Consider the following 10,642-nt stretch of genomic DNA (forward strand, 5'->3'; position numbering starts at 1 on the left):
GGCCAATACTTTCTCATTAGGATGAGAATATAATTACAAAGTTGACTTAAAATATGCCAGATCAATGTAAAAATTCTTCGAAAGAGTTCATAATTCTATATTTTTCTCAGTTGTAAAAATTACAAAATTATCAGTCTCATTATTTAAAGTTACAAAGTCCTCACCGAATTTAGTTTTCAAGTCCAAATCGCTGATTATGCGTTACAAATGAAACTAATACGTAATGGGTTAATGCACTACAGTCTACCTAAAAAATTAAGAATTCGGAAAATGAAAAGGGCGGAGGAGAGCACGGCTGAAAAATTGCTTGAGGGGGGAACAGTAGAAGAGGAGATAGATCCGTAGACCGTGCAGTGGAAGGGGACGTTCGCTCACGTCAGTCGGTGCCTAACTGTGTAGGTCGGGAGCGAAAAGTCAATCGCCCGTTTAAACGTGTGAAAAATTTACGAATTGTGTACTGCGATAGCAAAATGTTAATAACAGCATTATTTTGTAATACTGAAATATAAAATAAATATAGTATTGAGAAATCGTATGAAATTAAAATGTTCTCCTTTATTTAGAAACTTTGATTTGCACAACTGATATGGTGCAGTAAATTCGTAATATATTTTGATAGACAAGCTCAAAAATCGGTTTCACTTTGGAAAGTAAACCAGATTTAAAAAGTCAAGTCTTTAAAAACTCAACAAACTAAAAATTAATTGTTCTTTATTAAGAGATCTACAAATGTCCCCTTCTTGTTTTCTTGCTTTGTTTATCAAATCATAAATATCAGTTTATTTTCGAACAAATTAAAATAAAATTAAAAATAAACTATTTTTACTTTCATTAATTTAAATTAAATTATTTGAGCAAAGTAAAATTATTATTTTTTATTGTATAATCATTTACTCATTTTTTGAGTATATTTATAAACAATTTAATACGTCTACTTGCTGGGTATGTAACTTTTTTTATTTTCAAATAATTGTCTCATCATAATAAAATTTGGCTCTTAATTTTACACTTTTAATAAAAACAAAAACACTAATTTAAAAGATAAAAATAAAGAACTCTGGTGGTAAATACTTATGTACTTTTGAGTTAGTGCTACTGGAAACTCCTGAAGCAGAAACTTCGAAGGTAAGTCGTTACAGAAATTGCTAAGTATCATCATTTACCGACGCGTAACGTGCACTTTCAAAGTATCTCTTGGGGGCATCCGCCAAGAAAGCGCAGTTATCAGCGCATGTTTTTCACAATCTCTGAGATTCTCTTCTTTGATTAGATCGGCAATCTCCCACCTCATCTCTGACACAAGTTATATTTTATTGACATGCTTGACTCCATTACGACACCGTTGGATAATTTTTCATTAAAAAAAAATAATAGGTGTTTTAATTTCTAATGAAGCGTAAGAACTTTTTAGCAATAGCCGCTTTCAATTTTTAAGATTCTGGAATTTGTTTAAAGTGCTATCTTGTAAATTAAAGCTTTAAAAATGGATATTTTTAAATTCAGATTTAAACAAATTAAAAGTTGTCCCTTTGAAGTTGAAATATTTTAAAAGAAGAGATATCATCTTGGCAAGAAAAATTATAAAAATTTGATACATGTTTAAGAAAAAAAAATATATATTCCGAAATAAAATGTAGACTTTTAGTTTGGCACTGGCAAACATACTGCCATGTGGCCGAGACTAAACGTTCCTAAAATCTCTCTATAGTTCAGAATCTGAAGACAGCGACAGAGACCTAAAATGAGAATACAAATGATTAGTATATTGTCAGTAAACACTAATAACCTGTAAAACATAAATATTTTGCAGAGAAAGTATTGGAAGGTCGGAGAGAAAATAATAATATAACTTGCAAACTGTTAAAATTGCGTAAACGGTTTACCTCATTTTGACACAATTCGAAGTTTTCTCTTCTGCAATTGTATTAACACTGTGAGATTCAATTTACATAGTCACACCAAAAGCCAACATTTCCTCTGCAGGGCACATAAGTCGTAACCAGCGCCCGCGGCCTATCTCATCTGTTTCCTTTCGACAATCGACATGTCGCTCAACGAGTTGCGCCTGAGTGCGTGATATTGCATATACGTGAGGTCATTCTACTCGTAGTTTTGTTTTCCAATAATGAACTTACTCCCAGTTTATCTTTGATAATATTATTACCCGCACACTGGTCGACGTATGTGGTGCGAGTGAAAAAGCAGCAACTTTGCCTGCACTAGTTACAAAGACGCGAGGGCGTAGCTGAGTCCGACCCCTATATGGGTAATTCTTCGCAGACGGAGCAGTTTGACGTGCATCGATGATATTATTAAAACTACTGGTTGTATTATTGTAAAAGATTTAATTTTAAATATGACATCTTGACAAAATACCAGATGAAAAAATGTCGAAAACTGTTACTGCTGAAAAGTTGTTACGCTTTATTGCGTAACAACGCAATAAATATGAAATTTTTTTTTTAACTGAGGCAAAGTTTATTTTTTAAATTTTTGTTTTGCTTTATACTTTTATGCATGGAAAGCAAAGGGGTGTGTATAAATTGAAGAAACTTTTCTTCTGAAATTCTGAAGCACGTAGCTCCCTTTGTTAGGGGTCAAAAGTTTTGACCGCCCGTATTTCACATAATTTTTGCCAATTACATTTTTCTTGTGAATTTTTGCGGTCACACATAAATTACGTAAAACGATTTGGGGTAGCGGAGGATTTGGTAAAATCGTACTGTATGTCATGAATGAACAAAGTAGTTCAACATTGAAAAAAAGAAAGATTTTCATTTAAAATAAAAAACAGGTGAACTGAATAAAAAGACGAATAAAAAAAGTCCAATCTTCAACTAACAGATTCATTTTTAAACAAAAAGTTTAATTGTTGAACAAAAAAATATTTATTTTCTACCAAAATAGATGAGTTTTGCACAAATATAATAAATTTTTAACTAATTAGTTGAATTGAAAAACTTAGAATTACCAATAAGTTCAATTTTATACCAAATTGGACAATTTTCAAGCCAAAAAGACGAATTTTCAACGGAAAAATATACATTTTTAACTAAGAAAGAACAAATTTTCAAGAAAGAGGTTAAATTTTTATCTAAATTGTATAATTGGCTATCTTATTATTGACTTTTCAACCGAAAACATTTTTCCACCAAAAGAGACCAACCAAATAGTTGAATTGAAAAACTAAATATGACCAGTTAAATTTTCTACTAAATTATACAATTTTCAAGCCGAAATGACGAATTTTTAACGCAAAAATATACATTTTTAATTTTAAAAAAAGAACAAATTTTCAAGAAAGCAGTTGAATTTTTCTCTAAATGCGTAATTTGTTACCTTATAGTAGATTTGTCAAACAAAAATATTATATTGCAACCAAAAAGATAAATGTTAAAAAATTACCTAAATTTACAACCAAAAAGTTTAATTTTCAACAACATTTTTTTATTTTCAGGTGAAAAATTATTTTTAAACAAAAAAAACTAATTTTCAACAAGATAGTTCAATTTTTAACCTAAAAAATGAAATCTCAACGAAAAATGTAATAGTTAATATTTTAAATAAAAAATATGTTTACTTTAAATAAAAAAGTTAAATTTTCCAATGAGAAGATTAATTTTCTACCAAAAAAGATGAATTCTTAACAAAATACATCAATTTGTAACCAAATACAGTGAAACCCTTCAGTAGCCCTCCCTTCTATAACCCTTCCCAGAGTCGATGCCACGCCGTACGTAGGTTCGACAGGAGCTGCGCGGGATGCGCGGGTCTACGGTTGTCACTCAGGTGAGCACTCAGGCGTGAACAAACAAAAGCGGAGCGGGCTATATCGAGTTAGTTCCAACCAACCGCCAGTCCCAAAATCAGCGCTGCAGTAGATTTTCACTGCATTTTTTTTCTTTTTTTTTGCTAGTGCTGGCTTACTTCTACCATAACTAGATTAGTTAAATTTCCAGTTTAAAAAAATTAATGATTATCCAAAAAGATTAATTTTCGACGAAAAATTCAGTTTATGTATCAATCAAAAAGATCAAAATAATTATAATTGATATAAGTTGATTTGAATAAAAAGAGGCGCAGTTTCAACAAACCAGTTTAATTCGCAAGTAAAACAGATTATTTTCCCAACAGAATGTGGCATTTCTAACAAAAAATACTAAATTTATGCCAAAAAAGACGAATTATCAACACTGTACGTACATTTTCAACCAAGTATTTAAATTTCGAAAGACAGTTTTGAAAACAATATTCAGAGACATCTGGACAGAATGGTTATTTATTAACTTCGCTGGAGTTTTTGTAAAGAATATATAATTTAATTGTAATTTGACCTTAAAATAAATTGCATTAAGGTTTATCATAGCTATTACTACGTAATTTTTATTATAACTAATACATTTCATTTTAAAACAGTATCACTTTTATTTAGAATCGATTTATTGAAAACCAAGTTTGATGAGCGTGTTATCTCACGAAATGGCCCAGTCAATTGGCTGCCTCGGTCGTGCGATTTGACGCCGTTAGACTATTTCCTGTGGGGCTACGTCAAGTCTATGGTCTATGCCAACAAGCCAGCGACGATTGATGAACTTCGTACGAATATCGAACGTGAAATTGCAGCAGTATCGGCCGATTTATGCTTGAAACCCGTCGAAAATTGGGTTCAGCGTCTGGACTTCTGCAAGCGTGCCCGTGGTGGCCATGCAAAAGAAATCGAGTTCCATACATAATGGCATCGAATGTACTTTCACATGAATGAAGAATTTCATTAACATCCAAAACCGTTTTTGTTTCATTTAAAAAAACTTTTGTAGCGCTCTTTTTGAAAAACTCTTTATTTTAAAAAATTGGGCTCAGAGGACAACCTTGCTTTACCCCTCTCACTAATCAGAAACTATCTTCTACTTGCTCTCCTACCTTTACCCTGCTTTTTATCTCTCTGAAAATTTCTGATACTCTTTTTATGAAGCCCTATCGTATATCCTTTTTTACCGTAACTTTTTCTACCTCAACTTTGTTCAAAGAGTCAAACGCCGCGCTCAAGTCCACGAATGCTGCTTTGATTGCTTCCTTCTACCTTTTAATCCTTTTATTTATGAAATAATTCAGAACATATATGTTGTCCACCAGCCTCATTCCTTTTCTAAACCCTGTCTTATTCGGTGACATTATGTCTTTCCCCTCAACTTCTTTCTTCAATCTTTTTCGGCAAAACAGTTACATATATTTGATATAATGTTAGGATCAGCGTCACACCCCTACAATCTTTAGGCTCCTCCCCTTTTCCTTTATTCACTATAGGTACCACTACTGCTTCTTTCCATGACTCTGGCCACCCCACATTATCCATTCCCATTCTTTTCATTCCGTCGGCCCATATTACAAGACTTCTGTTGGAATCTCATCTATTCCAGGTGCCTTTCCATCTTTCATTATTCCCAACACCTTGACTATTTTTTCCCTTGTTATGTCATCCTACTCATCTCTTTCTCTACCATATTTTCCTCCCTTCCTAACTTTTCTCTCTACTCCTCCTAGCAACTCCATAAAATATTTTTTCCATTCTACTCTTTCAATTTCCTGGTTTACTCTTTTTATTCTTTTTCTCTCTCTCTATTAACTACCTTTCAGACCTCTTCTTCCGTCCTAGCCTTCTCCGCCTCTTCCTCAAACCTATTAGTTTCTTCCTTTTTCTCTTGATTGCAGAACTCACTATATTCTTTCTTTTTTCTCCTATATTCTCCTTCTTCTTTTGTACTTTACAATCCTCGTTCCATCCACCTCTAGTCCCTTCTTTACTAACTTCTTTCTTGCTTGTGCACTCTAATCCTATTTTTATTTCTCCTATTATTTTTTCCATCTCCTTGTCCTTGTCCAAAAATAGTCAAATTTAAAAAAAAGTAAAAATTGTGCTGAGTAGTGCTCGACAAATGCAGTCTTTATCCCCTCGAACAAAATTAGGTGAGATCAACAGTTCTCATACGAAAACTCAAAATGTAAACTCAAAAAACAAAATGTAAAAAAATAGTCAAATTTTGAAAAAATAAAACTTGTGCTAAGTTGTCCTCGAAAAATGCAGTCTTTATTCCCTCTAACAAAATTACGTGAGATCAACAGTTCTCATTTTGTCTTTTTTGAGTTTACCTTTTGAGTTTTCATATGAGAATCGTTGATCTAACTTAATTTTGTTAGAGTGAATAAAGACTGCATTTGTCGAGAACAACTTAGCACAAGTTTTATTTTTTCGAAATTTGACTATTTTTGGACATGTCGTGTTTTTTCAGTTTACATTTTGAGTTTTCGTATGCGAACTGTTGATCTCAGGTAATTTTGTTTGAGGGGATAAAGACTGAATTTGTTGAGCACAACTCAGCACAAGTTTTATTTTTTTCGAAATTTGACTATTTTTGGACATGTCGTGTTTTTTCAGTTTACATTTTGAGTATTCGTATGCGAATTGTTGATCTCACATAATTTTGTTTGAGGGGATAAAGACTGAATTTGTTTAGCACAACTCAGCACAAGTTTTATTTTTTTCGAAATTTGACTATTTTTGGACATTTTATTTTTTTCGAGTTCACATTTTGAGTTTTCGTATGAGAACTGTTGATCTCACGTAATTTTGTTAGAGGGAGTTAAGACTGAATTTGTCGAGCACAACTTAGCACACGTTTTATTTTTTCGAAATTTAGTTATTTTTGAATCTTGTATGTTTTTGGAGTTTTACATTTTGAATTTTAATATAAGAACTGTTGATCACGTAATTTTGTTAGAGGGAATAAAGACTGCATTTATCGAGCACAGCCTAGCACAAGTTTTGGTTTTTCGAAATTTTAAGAAATAATAAATTTTTTTGGTTTTTGGTTTCTTTTAAATGGTTAGGTTTTTGGAATTTGTATTTCTTGCAAAAAATTGTGTATACTACGAGCCGCCTAGCACAACCTTTCTTTTTACTGTAGTAAGAAGTTGCGGATCTAGCAAAAAAACGTTTTTCAAAAATTGTGCCCGCAATTTTTGATTTTTTCAAAAACCATTTACGGCACAAATGAGCACAAATCTATCACAATTTAGCACAACTTAAATTTTTTACAAAAAATAAGGTTGTGGATCTGACTTCCGGGATATGCTAACCAGCCATTTCTGATAACAATTCAAAAGGTTAAAGCTTTTCCAAAATTTTTAGACCACTTTTTTCAAAAATTCAAAATTCTATTGACAGTTATTTATAGCACACAAAAATCTTTACAATTTATCCCTATGTCTTGTTTGGATAAAATCAAAATTACAAAAGTTATAGGATTTTCAAAATCCAAAAAACCAAACGAAAATGGACATTTGAAGTACAAAAAAGCGTGATATGGAAAAACGTAAAGAAGAGAAAAACGTTATTTTTCCAAGGCCCTACATTACTCTTTTATTAACTCTTTGAATTTTGTTTTAAAAAATTGAAAATTCAAATGTTGATCATAAAAAAAAGGAATTGCACTCTCATCCATAATGAAAGTTTTTACGTCGGTGTCTGTTTGTCCGGCGTGGTCGTTGTTCATAAAATCTTAGATAACAACTAACTAAGTTAAAACAAAGCAAAATACGAAAAGAGATAGATCGAAAAAATTTTGAAACTAAAAGAGATTTACAAATTTGTCATGAATCACTTTTTTTATAGGATGAATAGTTTTTGTCTTCTTGATGAAAAACAAAATTGAGAATCAAAATATTAAATTGTGTGCAAACTATACAAGCTACAAATACAAGTTGCACTTTATTTTGGAATGTCTCAATAAGCAATACCAGGCAGAGTTACATACAAATTTATTATATTTAATATAAAAGTGTTGAGCATAATGAAGAAAAGTTTTTTTTGTAGAAAAAATGGAGTTAGCTTTCACGAATAGGACAAAATATAAGAGAAGTAACTTTTCTCTTCTCTTCACCCGAGTCGAAATTTAGGCCCTACTTTGAAGCCGTATCTCCTACCTTCGTAAGGGCTGCAATCTGTAAAGTAGGTTCTAAATAAGCCGAAATCGGCCGTTTTTCCACGTTTAGCATCAAAGTAGGGTCTGTATTTAAGATAAATTAGACTCTCATTAAAAGCTCAAACTACTACTATGACTTGTGGTATCAAATCATTCTCTCTATAATCTCACACCAATATGGATGAATATAAACAAGTTTTGTTATTTATCAGAAAAAAAAAATAATATCAGTGAAAAAAATGTCAAGGGTATTCGCAGTTATCTTTTTATACATATTCTTAATAGAATTTGTTAATTATGATTCTAAAGCGTAGGGCACTGAAAAATCCACAAGTACTAAGAAACGAACCCGAGATCGCACGCACGCACTGAGTATTTACTAACCGATTCAGCTATAACGGATCGCGTTAGAATGTCTTCTATAAAAATCATTAGCACTTTTCCAATAGTTCAAGGTCCAAAATATTTTTAAATCCAAGACAATTATCGAAATCAATATCATTTTGAAATGCAACAAAAATGATATCGAACTCAAGAGCATTTTGATTGGCCGGAGTGAATGATCGACTTTTGAGATCATAATGATCTGATTCGGGATCATGTATGAACTCAAACCAAGATGGCTGGCATTCTTAGAGTGAAGTTATGTGTCTTGCGTGCGGTTAGAAACCATTTTTAGGTCATTTATTTATGATACCAGTAGCAGGAATGTGCGGCTATTTTGTTTACTCTGACTAATGATCGAAAAAATAATATCAAATTGATCCGAATGTACAGACAATTATGATATTGAGAGTCAAATAATCAATGGAGCAAAATGCTCCGCAACAAAATTGATCCCTTTTTGTTACTGTGTTGGTTCTGTTTTTTAGAAGTATTCTACGTTATGCGCTTTAGAAAAACTTGGAGCTACTTATTTGAATTTGAATCTGTGTTATTTATTACTTAAATGAATACCATGTCAAACTTGATGATTTCAATGTAAATATCTTTTTATCTCTTTATTAAAAGAAGATTTAAAAAAGTCCTTCAGAATCATAATTAATCCAATTATACTGAAAAATAAAAATATTGAGTTCAAGATTCAATCTAATATTCATCAGGAAATAAGTTTATATTGACAATGACAGTAGTGGTTTCATACCCAAATACCTGGCCGTCTCAAAATTCAAGATGAGTGGTCAATTATTTTTCATACATTTGGCTGTTCTTATCAATAAATAAATAATTTAACAAAATTAAAACAGTTAATATTTTCTAAGAAAAAGAAATGCTGTTTCCTCCTAAATCAACTGGTAGTAATATTCCTCTAAAAATGTTTAAGAAACTCTTAATTATTAGTGTTTAGTAACAAAAATGACCAAACTATTGGAAAAGTGGTACTGTTCTTTGGAAAAAAATGATTTTCTCCAGAATATCATGTTGCACATAAAGTAAGCGTAATATTGTAAGAAAAATTTAATGACAATCTGTGAATATAATTATAATTATTAAATATATATTTCAATATATCTTTCAAATTTTTTATTTCATACATAATATTTTTTGTTAGCGATAAAAAATATGTTATTCTTATAATTTCTTGTGTTTCTCAATCACCTACGTGACTGTTTAATTCCCAAACTTTAATTAATTATTGATAAAAATGTTTATAATTACTTATTAATCGACAATATTTAGTAATTTTCCATGATGAATATTATTCTCATACAAATTTTTAGCATTTTCAGTTAAGAGAAAATATTCTTCTGTGATTAAGCATTGCAAAGAAGTATTGATTTATATATAAATAATTAATGACAATTAGATTAAATCTTAAATTACATATTTTTGTTAATTAAGTGTGCATTCAGTAATTAAGATGACCAATCAGTTCAATTAAGCTTAGTAAAAAATCACTTTTACTTTATTTTCCTGAAGTTTGAACATTTTAGGCTCAAAAGATTCAATGTAGGGTAATTATTAATTTGAGGTTAAACAGCGTCAAAGTGGAGTCTTGGGTTATACAAATTTAGGCTTTAAATGTTTTTTTTGTTTACTGTAAATAGCTGTCGATAGAATTTTCAAATCTTTAAAAAAGGTGGTATCAAAAATTTGGACAAACCTCTAACTTTTTGAATTTTGATAAAAAGTTATTGGTTAGCGAACTTGATCTTTCGATTTTGTTCCTCAAACTGTGTGCCAAGGCAAAATCCAATCCGACCAGTCTTTTGAAAGTTGTACGGTATATAGATGAGGACAACAACAGCAACAATAACGACTATGACGACGCCTCACAGTTTGAAAAAAATTACTTTTTGGGTTCAAAATAACGTACAGCCCACAAATATTGACCGATTTCAACAAACAAAAATTAAAACAAAAAGCTGTTAAGATTTCTAAGAGAGTTATTGAGCTTCTTTTTTGAATTAGGTTTTCAATTATTTAATAATTAAACTAATATGATGAATAAAATGGCCATATTTACTATATGACGTTCCCGGTGCTCGTCAGTAACACGAAAATGCTTGAAATAGCCTAAGTTGCATAGAGTAATATTAATAAAGTAAAGATCCTCTAAGTGATACAAGCCGGGTTACGTGGGTGGTGGCTGAACCCGACTTGATCTAAAAGTGATGTTGTGGGTTGATAGGTGTTCGGTATGTGAGACGACGTGTCTCACG

General features: G+C 31.2%; 1 protein-coding gene across 1 annotated transcript in view; it reads right to left on the reverse strand.

Moving 5' to 3' along the window:
* LOC117175729 overlaps window positions 1-10,642 on the reverse strand; it is a 233,666-nt gene that overhangs the window by 42,116 nt on the left and 180,908 nt on the right. The gene's annotated exons all lie outside the window — the stretch shown is intronic.

The sequence above is a fragment of the Belonocnema kinseyi genome, chromosome 6 (assembly GCF_010883055.1).
Source record: "Belonocnema kinseyi isolate 2016_QV_RU_SX_M_011 chromosome 6, B_treatae_v1, whole genome shotgun sequence".
Classification (NCBI taxonomy): Eukaryota; Metazoa; Arthropoda; class Insecta; order Hymenoptera; family Cynipidae; genus Belonocnema; species Belonocnema kinseyi.